At 47.7% G+C, this 20,940-nt stretch overlaps 1 long non-coding RNA gene across 3 annotated transcripts in view; it reads left to right on the top strand.

The window, feature by feature from the left end:
• LOC138583165 (uncharacterized) overlaps positions 1-20,940 on the top strand; it is an 86,587-nt gene that overhangs the window by 41,393 nt on the left and 24,254 nt on the right. Inside the window, exon 1 of one of the 3 annotated variants that reach the window (XR_011305176.1) lies at positions 15,860-15,882. The exons of the other annotated variants lie outside the window; for them this stretch is intronic. This is a non-coding gene — a long non-coding RNA (uncharacterized lncRNA). Of the gene's footprint in view, positions 1-15,859; positions 15,883-20,940 lie in introns of those variants that run through there. 3 annotated transcript variants of the gene reach the window in all.

Below are 20,940 nucleotides of genomic sequence, written 5' to 3'. Positions count from 1 at the left end.
TCATGCATGTCAAAATGTGGCTTTACAGTATCAATGGCAACCGGTGTGTGTGTGTGACGGACATGTGTTGATGTAAATAGTTGACTTCTGTCTTGAGATGGCCAAGTCAGTGTGGGGTGGATTGGGAAGATCATTGCGTGTCAAGACTGGGGTGGCGTTCTGTGTTATTTTGGTGGACATGAGGCCCATGATTGTGCATCTTCATGTCATGTTGGGGGGGACATGAGTGGGGGCCTGCTGGCAGGTGCCCCTGACTGCTGGGGGGTGGGGGTGCAGGGGGACGTGGGTGGGGGCCTGCTGGCAGGTGCCTCTGACTGCTGGGGGGCGGGGGTGCTGGGAGACATGAGTTGGTTATCATATTGCAACGTGACATGTGGCTTGGCTGGGGGGCATGTCCATGGTGGATGGGCTGCCTGCGGGACATGACCACGGGTGCAGGGTAGTCCCCTGTGGTGTGGGCTGCCTGCAGGGGCCGTGGAGGGGACACCTGGGAGGACCCACACTGCCAATTCACGTGTAAAACTTCCCGCGCACCCCTGAAATACACGTACCCAGCCCATTCGCATGTGAAACTTCCCACGCACCCCTGAAATACACGTACCCAGCCCATTTGCGTGTGTGACTTCCCGCGCACCCCAGTAATACACGTACCCAGGCCATTCACGTGTAAAACTTCCCGCGCACCCCTGAAATACACGTACCCAGCCCATTCGCGTGTGAAACTTCACGCGCACCCCTGAAATACACCTACCCCACTCGCCCATGGCCTAACGCGTGTGAAACTTCACGCGAACCCCAGGAATACACGTACCCCACTCGCCCAGGCCCTTTCGCGTGTAAAACTTCAAGCAAACCCCAGGAATACACGTACCCCATTCGCCCAGGCCCTTTTCACGTGTAAAACTTCCCGCGCACCCCTGAAATACACGTACCCAGCCCATTTGCGTGTGACTTCCCGCGCACCCCATTAATACACGTACCCAGCCCATTTGCGTGTGAAACTTCCCGCGCACCCCTGAAATACACATACCCAGCCCATTCGCGTGTGAAACTTCACGCGCACCCCTGAAATACACGTACCCCACTCGCCCATGGCCTATCGCGTGTGAAACTTCATGCGAACCCCAGGAATACACGTACCCCACTCGCCCAGGCCCTTTCGCGTGTGTAACTTCCTGCGCACCCCTGAAATACACGTACCCAGCCCATTCGCGTGTGAAACTTCCCGCCCACCCCTGTAATACACGTACCCAGGCCATTCGCGTGTGAACTTCCCGCGCACCCCTGAAATGCATGTACCCAGCCCATTCGCGTGTACGACTTCCCGCGCACCCCTGAAATACACGTACCGAGCCCATTCGCGTGTGAGACTTCCCGCGCACCCCTGAAATACACGTACCCCACTCGCCCATGGCCTATCGCGTGTGAAACTTCACGCGAACCCCAGGAATACACGTACCCCACTCGCCCAGGCCCTTTTGCGTGTAAAACTTCCCGCGCACCCCTGAAATACACATACCCAGCCCATTCGCGTGTGAAACTGCCCGCACACCCCAGGAGACAGATGGGATGTGAAGGGGGACAGACATGCTGTGGGTATTGTTTGGATTTTTATCCACATAATGACCACCTATACCCATGCTAGTTCGTATCACCATTCTCACCTACTACATTACCCTCCCCATCTAAAACACTCTTCACACAGGATCTCATTCCACTAGCTTTGTGATTTTATGGCGAAGTCTATGTTATTATTTAGCCAACTTTTGTAAGGTAAATGCATATTGGCAAATGAAAATCAGCTCATGATATCATTAAAAATGTCTTAAACTAGTGTGCCTTCATAATCAATATGTGTGTCCTTGCATCTGTTCCTTACACTGAAGTCCTGTTGATGGCCAGTATTGGTGAAGCCAAACGTTTTGGCTCTTGTATGTGCATTAAATAGACATTTACCAGGCACTGTCATAATATGTTAAAGGATATTTATACCGCGCACTATCACCACCGGAGTGGTCCTCTGGCACTCTGGAGGATCTAAAAGATAAAAGGGGGTCAGTTGGGGTACGTTAGTAGGACAAAGTTAGGAGAAAGAGCAGGGAGCTTTGATGTGCTGTTGGCAGATTCAGTTCGGTTAACACTGTTCGCTGAGCTTTTTGGTGTGGTATCGCGTCGGTATCCGTTGTGTGCTGTTGTGTAGCTATGTGTGGTTTGTTTGTTGTTGTAGTGAAGTGCGTGTGGGATGCTGTTGTTTAAGAGGTATGGTTGTGTGTAGTTAGAGTTTGAGATGTGTATGCAGAGGGGTGAGGTTTTAGTAGGGTTGGTTATTAGCATTGTTGTCTGAAAAGAGGCACACTCGTTTTGTGTGTCTTCCAAGGTTTAGATAAATGTCTTCCTTACAGTGATCTTGTTTCGGGATGACACAAAGCTGTCCCAAGCCTCTCTGTCCATATGTCATGCTAGTCTGTCTCTACAATTCTATAGCTGTTGTTACTCAGGCCAGCCCTCCCATACCAAATTGCCAACACCATTTGCCATCTGTTGTCATTCTATGGCCCAATAGCACCATTATGGTAGGGTCTGCAAAATGCCTTTCCCATGCCAACATTAAAGTCAACACTGTTGGCTTTGCCAGTGCTTGTTTGTGAATGTTGTGCTGCTGCTGCTGCTATAGCCAACACTTAACCTGCATGCTATTCTGTGGCACCCCACCTAGCAGTTGCTACATGCTGAAGCTTAAAAGATGAAATAACATTTTCCTGCAGTGCGCCTCTGACCTACCATTGTAAATCAGAACGCTTGAAACAGTAATTCAGCTGTGTGTGTACATCAGCGTGTACAATTCTCTAGGACTTCAGCATGTGAAATTTCAAGTAAGTAAAGTCAGTTCTATTTTGTATTTACACTATTTAAAAAAGATCAATGAAGGTGAAATATGCTGGTGGGTCCTTGATGCAGATGTCTTGATTTGGGGAAAAATAAACAGCTTTCATATTGTGTTTTCTGTCAAGTGTAAAGTTTATCTTGACATGATTCTGCTATTGTTTTGCGAGAGGGATGTTTCTTAATATGCCCTTTTAGGTTGGTGGACCGAGTTATGCAAAGTTTCCCAAAATTCACATTTTTGGTAGGGTGCAGAGGGGTCGTCAGGGTGTAACAAACATGTCCACCAAGCTCACTGTGAAAAGTTGGCATCTATGGAAAAGTTGAGTTTTCACAGTGCAGGCACAAGGGCGAATCCACCCCTAGCAGGACTTGATGCTCTCGGCTTGTGTCACCTATATCTTAGGTGAAACTCTCTCCCCATGAGCACTCCTGCAGCAATGAGGGCTATTTAATCACTTACAGCACTGTTTATTTATTTATCGAGGACCCGCAGATTCAGAGCCCATACAGATAATTATTTAAAACATCACGTCAAACAACATGAAGTTTTTGGGTGATAAGCAACAATCTGCTTTAGGAGGCCACATATTAATGTAGCTCTGCTGCAGAATCAATGTCTTATCCTTAAAACAAGTTTAACAATACTTTTCTAATCCAGTGCGGATCTAAAATAAGGAAGACCAGCTTTAAATAGAAAGTCAAATGACACACATCGAGTTTGCATGTGTGTTTGAAGACAACAAATGTGTATTTCAGAACAGATTAATGTGTTTAACTTCGTAGTCCAGAGGCCTCTGTTGCATCTCCCCTCCTCCACCTATATCACCAGGGAAACAGAGCGCTGCCCTTGGCAAGGTGTTAAACACTTCAGGGCGAATGAGGATGCATAACAAAAGCCGTGACCTTGCTGGAATGTGAGCACAGAGCCCAAGCCTTCAGCTACTTTCATGCGTTAGCTTACAAACTGAACACTTGAAAAAGGGTAATCTTGAATGTAGAATGTTTTAAAATTTTAAGCAAGCACATAGTTTCAGTTTCAAAATGCAAACGAACACAGTATTAGGATGGAATTAAGAGACGTGGTGATATTTTTTTAAATTACAAACCTTTTCATTTCCAGTGGACTAATGATTCTTTGGATGACTCTTACAGAGCTTAAACAGCACACTTTCTGTAAATAATTGTGTGAAAAGCCAGTTTGCAATCGTTTTTTATAGGCCAACACATGAAAAAATCCAATAGATGCAAGTCACGAACAGTACACAAGAGGATTTTCCAATGCATTTTCATGATGCCTGTCCCCACAATATAGGTTGCCACAAAAAGCATGTTCACACTTGCTGCGCCCATACATTTCCATGCTGGCTGCACCTAAACATGCCAATATTGGCATTTAGGAATATACTCATGTTTGCTTGACCTTGGTTCAACCAGCCGTAGCAGCACTGTGCGGCAACGATCCAGCAGATCCAGCACCTGACTGCAACCCACACTGCCAGCATTCCTGATAAGGCCCCCTGCCCTGTCTATAAGGCAGCACTGTGCACCCTGCCCCAATCCCCTCCTCGTGGAACTGTTGCTCTGGGAGCTGATCCCTAAAATGACTGCTGCTGTGCACAGCTGATTATGTGTATTCTGGTTGCCTAGCAACCTCCATCAATGCGCCTTAAGGCCGTAGAGCGAGCTGGAGGCGGAAGCAGGCCCCCCTTGACTAATGCCCACAGAGCCCAAGGCCCCTTCCTGTATGTGCCCTCCGCACACCCCACACCAGGGCAGGAGCTGCAACACCAAGTAGCTGCCTAGCTGCTCGCCAGCGAAGTCCGCATAGGAATATACTCATGTTTGCTTGACCTTGGTTCAACCAGCTATAGCAGCACTGTGCGGCAACGATCCAGCAGATCCAGCACCTGACTGCAACCCACACAGCCAGCATTCCTGATAAGGCCCCCTGGCCTGTCTATAAGGCAGCACCGTGCACCCAGCCCCAATTCCCTCCTTGTGGAGCTGTTGCTCTGGGGATCCAATCCCTAAGATGGCCGCCACCATGCACAGCTGTTTTTATGTATTCTGGTTGTCTAGCAACCTATCCCTCAACAAGCCTTAAGGCCGTAGGGTGAGCCAGAGGCGGAAGCTGGCCCCCCTTGCCTAAGGCCCACAGAGCCCAAGGCCCCTTTCGGTCTGTGCCTGTCCGTGATGGTCCGTTGGCCGTCGGCCAGACATGCTGCCATTTTCCTCTTGCTTCTATAAACTGTGAGTACATTGCCCCCGACCGTGCGGACCCACACCCAGCCCACTGTATTATCTCACACCCCCATACTATTCGAATTTGCACTAGTGCGCTACGAAAAGACCAATAGTTCCGAAGCCAACCCAGCCACCGAATGCATCGCCATGATCTACTGAACTTTGTCGAATCACACGTCTCTTTGCTCAGCCCTATTCTGTATTGAACAGCACCCTATAATGCATTCGTCAATAACGAGCATAGCTGTTTAACATAGCACACACACTTTCGTGCTTGGATCGATTCATATCTGTATTGCTGTGATGTAAGCAGAGTGCCACGCTGCCCATGGTACTTCGCTCTGCCATTTTGTACGTCGTAGCTTGCACTATTCACACTGCCTGCTTACATGACTTGGCTATGTATGTCGCTGCCTTTGATTAAGTGAAGGGCATTATGGCCAATGGTATTAGCTTTGTTGCACCATTGTACCGCTTCACTAGCGTGTTGCCCATCGGCTGAAACTGTGCAAACCAAATAACGCATTCCTTACTCTCATGATGTATTATATTTAGAGAGATTGTATGATTCCAGTCACTCTCCCTAACACGCTGTAGTGCGCAACCCATTGTACCATTTGCATCACCTGGATAGTGTAATTAGTGTGCCCAGCATAGTCGGCTGGATCGCTATCTAGGATCCTACCAGTGCCTTACTCAGAGCTTTGCTCAGTCATCGGCACCTATCCCATTAATCACTCAATGTGATTTATTCTAAGCTGAAACATTGTGGTGTACAGACCACTGGATCAATATACAGACCCAAGCTGTGGACACATATCATCCAACATCAATCTGATCTTTATACTAACGAGAAATGTGTTGTGATAATTTTAAGTAACCAAGAATGGGCAACCCCTACAACGTGGACCCGGGGAAGAAAATAGTCAAAAAGAACAACCCAGGAAGGGAAGGGTCACACGGAACTAGAACCAAACTTAAAGAAATGTACATGACTTAAATCATCAGCACCAGGGAGGAAATAGGCCAAGTCATAGAAAATTAAAAAATAATTTTATTCTACTCATCAATAGTGAAAGCATTGTGCTAGCCTGATTTTATTTTCAACTTGCTATGTACTGTACTAATTTCTCATCCTATTCCTCAACATGAAATTCCCAGTGTTAGCCTAATATAATGATGCATGTGTATTGTACACCTTAACCAGAGGCCCTCTCTGATTTACGAGACCCACCTTGGTACACCTCCACTCCTTCCTACTATATTATCATGCTAAGTTTTCTTATTGCCATCATGTTTCCATTCTGCATAGTAACGGACTCCTTACTCTGCACAGGTAGCTCCTTTATTACCCAAGCAAACAGCCTCGCCAGAATGGGCTGTTACTGCCACCATCCCATCCCTTGTTTCCCCCCCCCCCATTCCTACCCTCTACCCCACCCTTCCCGCCCATCCAGGACCTTAAAAGCATTCAAAATCTATAGAGATCATCAATAATCTAGAGCCAATCACCACCACTACTATGATGACGACACGAGAACAGAAACCTACCAACATGGACATCTGTGCCACTAATCCCATTCAGGGGAATGTTAGATGGAGTAGATTAAGGTCACGTACCGAATACCTCCATCTAAGGTCTAACCTTCCTCCGGCCATGCAAAAACAGTACAGACCCAACCCTCTCATTGACACCCAACAAAATAAGTTACCACCTCCAGCTGCGGCCAAAAAACCCTTCAGTACTAAAGTAGCACAGACCACAACCCTACCTCTCCTGCCTCCGCCAGAACTCTTACCTAACTTTAAAGGCACGCTCATTAATGCACAGTCACTTGGAGCCCATGCCACCAAGATACATGATCTCATCATTGACCGACAACTGGACCTTTTAGCCCTCACAGAAACTTGGCTGCACCAAGCATCTGGCCCACTACTAGCTCTTGCCATCCCACCAGGTTTTAATATCCTCAGGACTGATAGATCTAATGCACAGGGAGGTGGCGTGGCTATAATAGCCAAAACCAATGTGCAAATTAGGTCTTGCCCCCTCGAAGAAATAGAAGGATACAAACTTCTTATAGCCAAAATCTCATCCAACCTAAAAACTACCACCAACATTTTGGTCACCCAATAATAACACCCACCCGGATCTAGATATCCCTCTCCTACTAACCCCCTACATCAAACCTAACACCAGATTCATTATCATTGGTGACATTAATTTAGGATTCAATGATAAACTATATCATAAAACAGACGCCCTCCATGCTGCACTTAAAGATATGAACTTCACACAACTAGTGAATGCCCCCACCCACAATAAGTGTAGAATATTTGATCACCACATTGTCAATTTTACACTAATCAGCAATGAGAAATGCCCTCCTATGTCTAAGATAGTGGACACATATGAAGCAAGAAACATCCGCAAGCTAACAGCAGACAACCTCTCCCCCATCCTATGTGAAGCCCTCTCAACCAACACTTTAACAAGTGACAACCCCAGTTACCTCGCAGATGTCTACCATAAGTGTCTCACAACTTCTATTGACTCTGTTGTACCCATCATAAATAAAACATGACATGCTGACAAACGTACGAGTTTCTGGTTACAGCGAAGAATTAGTATCACTCAGACGTACTAAAAGATCCCTTTAAAAATATCCACAAGAAAACCCTTACAATAGATTAGCCAATGCATTCATAGCTGCCAACAGAATTTACAAAGCAGCCATCATACCTCAATAAGCAAAAGCATTTGACTCTCGCATTAGCAACGCCGCTTCGAACTCCAAGGAGCTCTTTACCATTCTTAGAGAATTGGAAAATCCAATCCCAGCATCCACTCCGACTAATTCTAGTAAAGCATGGTGTTCCACCATCCAAAACACGCTAGCCTCCAAAATTGAACTATTACAAAAAATGATTATCACAAAAAGAAAGATATTCGCTGACAAAAACACTCCATCCTCCACCTTCAACACAACCAACGACATTACCAAAGTGCTATTCCATTTTACTCCGGTGACCCAAGATCTAGTGTTAGCCACCATAGCAAAACTAAAAGCCTCTAATTGCCTCGAATTGCAAAGGTGACAATTTCCCAGCACACCTAGTTAAATGATGTGCCCCCACACTCACTCCCATCATTACTAACTTTACTTACTTTGTTAATGTCTCATTCAACACAAATACGGTCCCAGTCAGTATAAAAGAAGCTTGGGTGACCCCACTTCTAAAAAAAAAAAAACATCCCTGGACGCGACAGTACCTACAAACTACCGACCTATAACAACGGTCCCATTCTTACTGAAGATTATAGACAAAATAGCCTACACCCAAATTCAGTACCATCTCAAACAAAACCAGCTCCTGGGAGCTAGACAATCGGGTTTTTGGCCCAACCACAGTACCGAAACAGCACTCCTTGACTTGATCTATTTGCCACATTCGATTTAGTGGATCATGACAAACTCTGTGCTACACTAGTGAATGATTTCAGATTCTCAAGGGAAGCCACCCTCTCGGTGAAATCCTTCTTAGCTGAGCGCCCCTCCAGAGTATCCATTGGTAAGGAGACCGCAGACCCCATTTCAGTCCCTACAGGGGTACCTCACCGGTCTGGTCTCTCGCCTACCCTCTACAATGCTTATACCAAGCTCCTATTTGCAGCACTAGATGGCATGGGTGTCATCTACACTAACTTTGCGGTTGGCACCCAGAGCCTCATCCCGATCTCAGGGAACTACGACCAGGACACCTTATTCATCAATAAAATGTATGCAATAATACAAAATTGGATGGCTATAAACAGCCTATGCCTCAGCGATGGGAAAACTGAGATCCTCATCGTGGGCTCCCCAACCAAAATGAACACCCTCCACTCGGATTACACATCAATCAACATTGATGGTACTTCTATTCCAGTACTTAAACAGGTAAAAACCCCAGGTGTTTAGACACCAGTCTAACTATGATGAAACATGTAAGTGCCTTATCCTCAGCGACCTCATACACCTCCAAACTAATTGCACTAAGTCTCCAGTGCCTCACGCCCACAAACTGCACTACCTTAGCCAGGGCACTGATATTTTCCAAGCTAGATTACTGTAATGTGCCTTTACTAGGTACCTCCAACTCCAATCTGGCCAAACTGCAACTAATGCAAAACAAAACATTCCGTGCAGCTTTAGGACTAAACAAGTCAGACCACATCTCCAACATCAGGAGAGAGAATCACTGGCTACCCATCAAGGCTAGAATCATTTTCAAAGCACTGTGTGTTACACATAGATGCCTTGCAAACAAAGCACCCATATACATCAATAATTCAACAGTTAAAGAATCTAATAGAACGCTTAGATCCAACCAAAACTCGCTCCTTCAGGTCCCGTGTTCCAAAAGCTCCAGAGCAGTGGGAAGCAGCTTCCCAGTTATGGCCCCTAAACACTCGAACACACTCCCGTCATACATTAAAAATGAAGATTACTTGCAGTGTTTCAAAAAGTCACTAAAAACGTGGCTATTTAACCAATATTAGCCTGCGGATACGTAGCCAACACAATTTCTCCAGCCTCCCCTCTATATAGATGCCAACGTAATGAAGACCATTACCCTTTGATATAAATAAGTAAATATGTACTGTTTTAACGATAACCATGTAAATAAGTAGATATGACTTAAGTAACTAATACCAATATTCAACATTATGTAATCTTCTGCTTCATTACCTTGTTTATGCATGTACTGCGAATGCCTCAGAATCAACTGAAAGATGTCTGTAACTACGCCATGATACCCTAGGGTTTGGGCATACAACAAATGCAATAAATTAAATAAATAAAATAAAAGTAGTGAAGGATACTTCAGAATCAGCAGACCCAGCCGAACTAGTTGAAATGTACAACGCCACCATGACCTCTGCGCTAGATGCCATCGCGCCTCTCAAACTGCGAAAAAGCAAACCCAAACCCCATCTCAACACCTGGTCCACCCCCCAGTTAAAAATCATACACACAGAAAAAAGAAAACTCGAAGTTTTATGGAGAAATCTCCCATCCAAAGAAAATAAACTCAATTTAAACGAATCAGCAAGTAAATACAAAACTGAAATCTTTCAAACTAAAAGAGAAACTAACAACAACCGGACCAGCAAAGCCAGTTTCAACACCAAGGATCTTTTCACGAACCTAAGGGAACTGGAATACCCCATAGCCACTGAAGATCCTTGTACCAAAGATAAAATATGGTGCACCGACATTCAAAATGCTCTGTCAAACAAAATAGACACCCTCCAAAAAAGGATTGTAGCCAAAAGGCTAAATATTTCCAAACCTGACTCAGACCCAGGACCGGCAAAACCCCAATTGAAATGCTACCTCCATGCTCTGTATCTACACTCTTGTCTTTTGTATTATAATACTGTGCTCTACTTGTGGGATAATCCCTGCCTTCAGACGATCGTCCAGGTGATGAGGTACATCCTCCACATCTCCTGGTGCCAGGCATCACGATCGCTCCCTGAACGGTGTCTCGTCGCTCACACTCATCCGGTGTTCCACTGTTTGGACCTTGCCGATGTCCCTGGTGGAGAAAGCCTTGAAGCTCATGGCAAGCTGTTCTCTCAGGTGGTTCTGGTCCTTTTCTGAGATCAGGGAGTATCTAAAGTCCAAGGTATTCAAATCCAGTACCGTGTCAGATGGGCTGGTAGCAACACCTGCTGGGGCTACGGAAGGGGTCAGGTGTAACTGTATGATGATGGTACACCCTGGTAATCAAATGGTCCTATTGGCCACATTAATGACCAATACCTTGATGGTCTACAGGTCCATGCTATCCATTGTCACCAGGGTCTCCTGTACTAGTAAACCCACTGGGATCTCCCCACATTCCAGTGCCTCCATCAGCCGACATCTTGGGCGTTTCTTCCCGCTGAGTCACACTCTGGCAGGAACCCCACACTGTGATGTGTGCCAGGATTGTGATCTACCCGAACCAGTTGTTGCCAACATCTCCAACGGGTCCATCAGGTAGAGTTCTAGACTGAATATCTATCTGCAAGCATGCCTACTGGCACATAGGGTGCATGGACAATGTGCTGACATGTCGTGGTTCAGCCATCTCCCGGCATAGTGCAGCCAATGCATTGAACATCGAGGAATTGGTTCTAATCAGCACCAGTGAGTGGGTTCCTCACTCTGGTTGCTGTACAACAAAACCATGGAGATGATGGAGGTGCTGACTCCAGCTACATTGCATGGACATTTCAGCCTGCATCAGAGGTTCGCCAGATATTTGCAGGGGTGGTCTCTCTTGCAGAGGAGGATCAGTCCAGTCAAGGGATCCAATGGGATATCAGTTAGGGGTTTTCTATAGAACCATTCATACACAATGGTCATATGTGAGCCACTTTGCAGTAGCGTTTGTGCCTGCTAGCCATCAATGGTAACTGTCACAGTGGCTGGTGGTCATGTGAGCCCTTTAGGTACTCCCCAAAGTGTTCCAGTGCTGCTTTTTATGGTAGTTAGATTACAGGTGATCTACCTCTCAGGTGGGCTAGCCAGTCTGGGTGGATGCTGGTTCTCAGATGACCTGCCCACCAGTGGTGCCACTGCAGCTTTGGACCTGTCTGGTGGCACAGACTTGCAGTTATGTCTTTACACTGTCAGTGCATAATAATTGTGAGGATTCAGTTGCTCCCCCTTCTGGTCTTCACTGGTGTTTCCCACCATTGCACATGTTGGAATGTTCAAGGCCTGGAACTTCTCTGCAACTCGGATGTGATCTGGTGGGTTTGTGCACATACAGAAAGTGCTGCTCTGCTGTCCACACCTTTGGCAGAACTGCCCGGACTGCAGCGGTGCTGTTCACTGTTGGTACTTTTGGGGCAGCCGTGGCTCTTAAGCTTGAAGAGCTGGCATTTCCTCTCCTGGGAGGATAGTGTACAGTCTCTTCCAAGCTCTGGTAGCATGGGTGACCCTAAAGGCAGTATCCTGGCTGGTGCCCTCTGCAGCTGCATCACCAAGAGGGTCTGATGCAATTTCACCACTTGATGTCTCCGGTCATATCCTGGGGCTGTGTAAGGAGACACTAGTTGACTAGGTAGACTATACACTGTGTCCTTGATCTCTCCTTCCGGGCCAGTTCATCAAAGAAAGGTGGTTTCGGGATCCGTTCTCAGAGTCGTAGCTGCAGAAGCAGCAGCAGCACTGATCTTGCTACACACGTTACGTGTTGCAGCCTGACCAGTTTCAGGTTGTTTGGCTCAACCTCCTTCTGCTTGAAAGCCAGCCGCAGAATCTGTTCAGTTCTGGACAGATATTCTGAAAGACTCTCACTGTGTTGGAGGTGGTTGGTATAATACTTAAATGTCAGCTCTGCATCGGACTCAGTGGCTCCAAAGACTCCATCCAGCATGTAAAATGTCCTTTGATGTGGGGTTTGGGTGTGTGGCAAGACATCAGAGACTCTCAAGAGCGCAATGCCTTGTCTCCCTGTCAGGAGCTCACCAGTCATGGATTATCTGGTTGATCTGGTTCACCCTTAACCGATATTCCTCTTCACATCTCAGGGTCGGTTTCTCACCTGAGAAGGGTCTCGGGCAGATATAGTGTCCATGTTCTGCTGGTATCATGATAACCTCATTCAACATATGCTTGAAAACATTCGCCATGGAGGAAGCGTTCAGTATAGTGCCTCTTTCCTCTGGTGTAGAACTGGTGCATGCTACACCCAGGTGTTCTAGGGTTGCTTGTGGGTGCAGCTATGATGGCACCTACAGTGGTCACTGCAGGGTGAATGCATGCAGTGTTGGTCAAGGCAGGGCAGGGCTTGAGCTAGGCATAGCTGGTGTGGATGATAGGCTAGCCTTTAACACTGGTCAGATGTTTAATGCCCAAAGAGGATAGGACACTATTGAGTCACACCTGTGGATGGTAAGGGGCAATGTCTCAGGGTCAACTTTCTTAGGGCCATGGCAGACCAGGATGCTGGTCCCTGCTAGGCCAAGGTCTTTACCCAGGCACTTGACCTAGCCTGTGAGGGACTCAAGGGACTCTAGGGACACCGTAATTTTGAGCACCTGTTGTAGGGGTGTGCTGCATGCGACATCACCTATAATGAATTAATGGTCAGTCTTAAACCCCTCACGCTCAGCCCAGCTGGCTAGTGGAACCTGATTTCTGAAGATAGTGCCTGTCTACCTGCTGTGGTGGCGAATCACAATTATTACAACAATATAAACAAACCCCTATCCACAAATGTGCACAAAAAAACTATATGCACGAAAGAAAAATGGAAACTTACACTAGAAATATGTACACTAAGAGGTGACCTCAGCAGTGCCTCCAAGAAATGTAAGGGGGGTGATCTTGCCGTGCTCCACCCATGTATCCCCATAAGGTTTGGTGGTGAAGGTCATAATGGCTAGCTTCCAAACCAAATTTTCCCCCTTTGTCTCCTGATAGGGGGAGCAAGGGACTGGATGCTTAGGGGCACAAGATATTAACTACGGGCATCCTTGCCCTGAAAGCACTAAATGCATCCTGCACCTTGGCCAAGTTATATTTTGAATTTTAGGCTGTAGTCTCTGAAGCAACAACAAATCTCCTAAATGGAGAGTTGAAGGACAGCTTCAACAGCCGGTAAAGGACAGTCGTGAATTTCATGCTAAATATATGGGCACAAGAAGTAGGTGAAATGTGGCAGAAGTTTGGCAGAAATGTAAAGGATTCACCTCTAGCTAACAACTGGAGGTAAATCTGCTGACTTTCTACCCATTTTCAGTGAAATTACTGCGGCGGAATTACTGATGCAGTAATTCTGCCAAAAATGCCCCATAGAGTCCAATGGACTCTGAAAAAATGGGAACATACTCCGCCACCTCCACTTGTAATCCAGTGGTAAATCTGCCAGACCAAGTGGCAGTAACGGTAAGTCCAGTGGATTTACAGACGGAATACCGCCCAACTCGTAATGACCCCCATTGTCAGGTGAGATTTCGTTCGATTTCTGATTTGGTCATGTACTAAGCAGAGCTTGATATGATATATTTTATTTGTATCACGCTCTTACACCGGTGTTTCAGAGCGCGACTAGGCAAGGGACGGGAAACAAGGGAGAACACAAAAACAACGATCTTACGAGGCCCAGTGACATTGAGAACGCGCAAGTGCATGGGATGGGGAAAAGGGAGAAAATGCATGGAAGGGGGGGGGGGAGTAGAAAGTGCACAGCAGAGGAGAGTAGATAAAAAATAAATAATTTAAAAAAAATAGAAAGGAGGCAATAAACAGTGAGCCAGCATGTGGCAAGTGCTGTGTTTATGGCGAAAGACTGGGTAAGTCTGATAAGTGCAGAAAAGAAGAAAATGGGGTGGGGGGGCTGTATGGGTACAGATACAGTCCATCCAGTGCAAGGGGTGGCCGGGAGGCAGTGCAGGAGGGTGGTACCTGGACCCAGAGGAAAGAGGATGGCCAGGTGCACAGTGCCAAGAGAGAGCGGGTCAGCAGGGGAGAGGGGGAGAGAAGGCAGAAACAAAGAGGTAGGTCTTTAGGTGCTTCCGAAGGAGATGGTTCTCCTCAAGTTTTAGAGTGGCAGGGAGGCTTTTCCAGAGGGAGGCCCAAGCCGAAGATAGAGATCTACCCCCAGCTTGTTTCTGTGAAAAACGATTAACCCGGAGGGAGTTGGAGGTAGAGGAGCAAAGAGCTTGAGAGGGGAGGTATTTGCGGAGGGATAGCTGAAGATATTTTAGACCCAGGCCCCCGAAAGCATTGTGGACAATGCAGAGGGTTTTGAATTTAATCCTTGCATCCACCGGGAGCCAATGGAGAGATTTCAGAGCTGGAGAGATACGATCCCAGGGCTTGAGGCCAAGGACAAGTCTCGCAGTCCTGTTCTGGATAAGTTGCAGAGGGCGGAGAGTAGAGGCAGGTAGATTTAGAAAGAGGCTGTTACAAAAGTCCAACTAAGAGAGAACCAGAGCTTGAGAGACAGTGAGCTTCTGAGGGAAGGAGAGGAAAGGCAAAGTACCTCTGAGGAGGTGCAGTAGGATGTTTGACTTTTTTTGATGTAACGTTACCATTACATGAGTTCAAGTTAACATAAAACACACTCCGGCATATAAATATTTTTGAAAATTATTTCAACAACTTCACAAAACCTCTCTTTTACTTCCTTGAAGCATTATATATCTGTAAGGCATGTAATGTCAAAGAGTCCACATATGAAAACTTTAATATAATTATACATCTTCATTAAGGAGACTTCAACATCATCACACACTATCCATGTGAGGAATTCAATATCATCACATATCATCCCTGTGCGGACCTCACCATCAGCACACACCATCCATGTGAGGACTTACACTAGAAATATGTACACTAACCCCGAGAAGAGAAAGGGTATGCATGGCTAGGTCAGTAGGTAGGGTAGGATAGGTATAGGCACACCAGAGGTGAGCTCAGCAGTGCCTCCAAGAAATGTAAGTGGGTTGGTCTTGCCGCGCTCCACCCATGCATCCCCATAATGTTTGGTGGTGAAGGTCATGATGGCTAGCTTCCAAACCAAATTTTCCCCCTTTTGTCTCCTGACAGGGGGCGCAAGGGACTGGATGCTTACGGGAACAAGATATTAACTTCGGGCATCCTTCCTCTGAAAGCACTAAATGCATCCTGCACCTTGGCCAAGTTATCTTTTGAATTTTGGGCTGTGGTCTCTGAAGCAACAACAAATCTCCTAAATGGAGAGGTAAGGGACAGCTTCAACATGCGGGTAAAGAAGGACAGTTGTTAATTTCATGCTAAATAAATGGGCACGGTGAAGTAGGTGAAATGTGACAGACGTTGGGCAGAAATGTAAAGGATTCACCTCCAGCTATGAACTGGAGGAAAATCTGCTGACTTTCTACCCATTTTCCACAAAACTACTGCAGGAGAGTTACTGCTGCAGTAATTCTGCCAAAAATGCCCCATAGATTCCAATGAACTCTGAAAAAATGGGAACATACTCTGCCACCACCACGTGTAATCCAGCGGTAAATCTGTCAGACCAAGTGGCAGTAATGGTAAGTCCAATGGATTTACAGACAGAATACCACCCAACTCGTAATGACCCCCATTGTCAGGTGAGATTTCGTTCGATTTCTGATTTGGTCATGGACTAAGCAGAGCTTGATGTAACGTTACCATTACATGAGTTCAAGTTAACATAAAACACACTCGGGCCTATAAATACTTTCTTAAATTATTTCAACATCTTCACAAAAATTCTTTTTTACTTCCTTGAAGCATTATATATCTGTAAGACATGTAATGTCAAAGAGCCCACATATGAAAATGTTAATATCATTATACATCTTCATTAAGGAGACTTCAACATCAATACACACAATCCATGTGAGGACTTCAATATCATCACATATCATCCCCCTCGGGACCTCACCATCAGCACACACCACCCATGTGAGGACTTCAATATCATCACATATCATCCCCCTCGGGACCTCACCATCAGCACACACCACCCATGTGAGGACTTCAATATCATCACATATCATCCCTGTGGGGACCTCACCATCGGCATACACCATCCAGTTGAGGACTTCAATATCATCACATATCATCCCCCTCGGGACCTCACCATCAGCACACACCACCCATGTGAGGACTTCAATATCATCACATATCATCCCCCTCGGGACCTCACCATCAGCACACACCACCCATGTGAGGACTTCAATATCATCACATATCATCCCTGTGGGGACCTCACCATCGGCATACACCATCCAGTTGAGGACTTCAATATCATCACATATCATCCCTGTGGGGACCTCACCATCAGCACACACCATCCATGTGAGGACTTCAATGTCATCACATATCATCCCTGTGGGGACCTCACCATCAGCACACACCATCCATGTGAGGACTTCAATATCATCACATATCATCCCTGTGGAGACCTCAACATCAGCACACGCCATCCAGTTGGAGGATTCAATATCATTGCATTCCTTCTCTATGGGACCTTGAGCATAATTACATACTATTGATATGATATGGCATTTATAACGCGCCTATACACAAGTGTTTCAAGGCGCGACGAGGCAAGGGGGGGGAACAAAGGGAGGACAGACAACGATCCTACTAGGCCAGGTGTCATTCAGATCGCGCAAGTGCATGGGAAGGGGGGAAAGGAAAAGTGCGAGGGAGGGAGGAAGGGAGAGGGGAAAGTGCAGTACATGGGAAGTGGAATAAATAAGATAAATAAATAAAACACATAAAACAGGCAAGTGCAAGGAAGTGCGGACAAAGTGCTGGAAAGGGGACTGAAGGGATACAGAAAACGGTCCCCACGTGCAGAGGTTGCCAGGGAGGCAGTTCAGGTGGGCAGTTGACAGGGCCTGGGCCAGAGATCAGAAAGGGTGGCCAGGTAACCAGTGCTATTTCAGTCAGGAATTCAGCAAGGGAGGGGAGGAGAGAAAGCAGAAGCAAAGAGGAAGGTTTTAAGGTGTTTCCGGAACCGGAGGTGGTTCTCCTCGAGTTTCAGGGAGGCAGGAAGGCTGTTCCAGAGAGGCCCCTGCCGAAGAGAGTGATCTGCCACCAACTCGTTGCTTGGAGAAGCGACTGACCCTGAAGGAGTTGGAGGCAGATGAGCGAAGAGTTCGAGAAGGAAGATATTTAGGAAGAGAGAGTTGAAGGTATTGCGGCCCCAGACCCCAGAAGGCCTTGTGTACAATGCAGAGGGTTTTGAATTTAATCCTCGCAGCCACTGGGAGCCAGTGCAGAGATTTCAGTCCTGGAGAGATACGATCCCTGGGCTTGAGGCCAAGGACAAGTCTCGCAGTCCTGTTCTGGATAAGTTGCAGAGGGCGGAGAGTGGAGGCAGGAAGATTTAGATAGAGGCTGTTACAGTAGTCCAGCTTGGAGAGGACCAGAGAGGACCAGGGTTCTGGAGACAGTGAGCTTCTGGGGGCAGGATAGCAAAGGAAGAATACCTCTAAGGAGGTGCAGCTGGTAGTGTGACCTCTTAGAAACGTCAGAGATGTGAGGGGAGAAGGAGAGTGCAGAGTTGAAGATGACCCCAAGGTTTTTTGCCTTGCAGGTGGGAGAGGGAGGAGGGCCAAGCGAGGCCGGCCAGAGAGCTGCAGGGAAGGAGGGAGTGGGTGTGCCGATGAGTAGAATCTCAGTCTTACTGGCATTAAGGCAGAGGTCGTTGGCGGCACACCAATCCTGGATGGCAGACAGACGGTCAGAGATGAGGGAAGGAGAGGAGGAGGCCGAGGGTAGCCTGAAAATGAGCTTGGTATCATCCGCATAGCACTGAAAGTTGGGACAGAGAGCGGTGATGTGGTATGCAAGGAGTGCCAGGTATTGGTTGAACAGCCAGGGAGAGAGGTTAGATCCCTGGGGGACACCACAGGTAGAGAAAAAGATGTCGGAGAGGAAGGACCCAAGTTTGACCGGGCAGGGTCGGTCGGAGAGGAAAGAAGTCAGCCACGCCAGAGCCTGACCAGTGATACCCAGGTTGTCACGGAGACGGTTGAGCAGGATGGCATGGTTGACAGTGTCAAAGGCAGAAGAGGGATCAAGCAGGATAAGAACGAAAGGGGTGTTAGAGTCGAGGTTGGAGAGCCGGTCTTCACGGATGTTCAGGAGAGCAGTTTCTGTGCTTCTGGCAGCTCTGAGGCCAGACTGATGGTCATGAAGATAACCAACAGATTCAGTGTGGAGATTCAGTTGGGAGATGGCCAGTTTCTCCAGAAGCTTGCCCAGGAAGGGAGTTATGGAGATTGGGCGATAGTTAGCCGGGCAGGAGGGGTCGGCAGAGGGTTTCTTAAGAAGAGGGTGCACAAGGGAGTGCTTCGGGGGGGAAGGGAAGACTCCAGTGGCAGAGGAGTGATTGCAGAAATCCGCCAGGGCAGGAGCCAGGGAGTCAATGTGATCCTTGATAGTTTTGGAGGAACAGGGGTGAACCTGTTTCGACGAGACTTTCATAGATCGGACTTGTCTAGAAACCTTGTCTGGAGAGAAAAGGGGAAAGGTAGAGAAGGAGGGAAGAGGGTGGCAGCAGAAGGGCCAGAGGAAGAGCAGGGAATAGCGGGAGGGGGATGAGAGGAGGAGAGTGAGGACAGGATGTCCTGAGTTTTAGAAATGAAGTGAGAGGCCAATGCCGTGCAGAGGGCCTGGGAAGGGACAGGAGAGGTAGAGACTGTGGCAGGATTGGCCAGTTCCTTGCAGATTTTGAAGAGTTCAGGTGAGTTGTTAGATGCCGCAGAGACGCAGGCTTGGATATGAGCTCTCTTCTTGGTGAGGACGGAGAGCCGGTATTGCCTTCGCAGCAGGCGGCAGGCCAGTTTGTCAGAGGATGAACTTGAAGCACGGCATTTCCTCTCGGCAACCCTGCACTTGCGTTTTAGGCTGATGAGGTCTGAGTCATACCAGGAGTTGCACTTGGCTTTGGGCTTCAGGCGGATTCTCATGACAGGGGCAAGGATGTCAAGAGTATCAGATATAGCAGAGTGGAGAGTGGAGAGGGCTGTGTCAGGGTGAGAGTCAGCCAGGGGGGGAGGAGGAGGTGAGAAGGTGGCAGCGAAAGCCTCAACCGACACGCGATTCATGGGTCGGGTGACCGAGAAGGTGGGTGGCAGTGACGGAGGTGGCTTGGCCTGCGGGGTAGGGAGGGTGAGGTGGGAGGATAGAAGAAAGTGGTCACTCCAGGAGAGAGGAGTGGAGAGAGGGATGGAGAGGGGAAGGTCTGAAGAGATCAGAACATCGAGAGTGTGCCCTGCAGAGTGAGTCGGGCCAGAGGGGAGAATAGTGAGTGAGAGAGTCGCAGAGGTCACGAAAGAGTTCAGAAGGGGGGCAGGAGGCATCCAGGTGGATGTTGAAGTCTCCGAGAAGGAGGAGTTGAGTGGTTGAGGCCAGGAGTGAGGAGGAGAGGTCTGCCCACTCAGAGAGGAAGGAAGAAACCTGACCAGATGGCCGATAGATAGTAGCCACAGTAAGGGAATGGCTAGGCGAGGGAGAGAGCCTACAGACGAGGCATTCAAAAGAGGAGTAGGCCTGCATAGGAATCCACTCAGGGAAGATAAGGGCTACGCCCCCACCAGATCGGTTGGGCCTGGGCGCGGAGAGGATCTTGTAGCCATCAGGTAGGAGCGTGTCAAAGCTGGTGACAGAGCTGGCCGTAAACCATGTCTCAATGAGACCGAGGACATCGAGGTCAAGTTCTTCAAGAAGGCGGCAGATATCAGAGGAGTGTTTGACAGCGGAGCAGGAGTTAAGAGTGGCAATGTGGAGAAGGTTGCCCTCCTTGAAGGACTTCCGGGGAGGGGTACAGATCAGAGGTACGCCCTGCAGAGGTGTAGAAAGCTCCCGAGAGGGGGCAGAGAGAGAGGGGGAAGGCAAGGTAGCCAAGGAAAGGGGGGAGGGGACAGCAGGAGAAGAAAGGAAGTTGATGAGGCGCGGAAAGCGTCTATCAAAGAGATGAAGGTTGGCCTGAGGGCTTTGGACCAAGATAGTTCCATTAGAATAGACATTAATGATGACCTTAGAGGAAAGGAAGGAGGCCAGGAGGGCATCCCAACGGGTACCACCATTAATGGGAGAAGAGGAGAAAGGCGAGAGAACAGAGACCATATGTGGGGTCCATAGATCTGGAGAAGGAACGACAAAGAGGATGTCAGTGAGAGTTTCCTTGGAGGAGGCACTGATGTAGGTGTCAGCGATAGGGAGGCCTGGGTTGGAGACCAGGATGTCCTTTTTAAACTTTTTCCTACCAGACTTAGTGAAAAGAGCAGGA

The sequence above is a fragment of the Ambystoma mexicanum genome, chromosome 3q (genome assembly GCF_040938575.1).
Source record: "Ambystoma mexicanum isolate Mex_15411 chromosome 3q, UKY_AmexF1_1, whole genome shotgun sequence".
NCBI lineage: Eukaryota > Metazoa > Chordata > Amphibia > Caudata > Ambystomatidae > Ambystoma > Ambystoma mexicanum.
The sequence above is the reverse complement of the archived record's forward strand: the minus strand, read 5'-3'. Positions and strand labels throughout refer to the sequence as shown.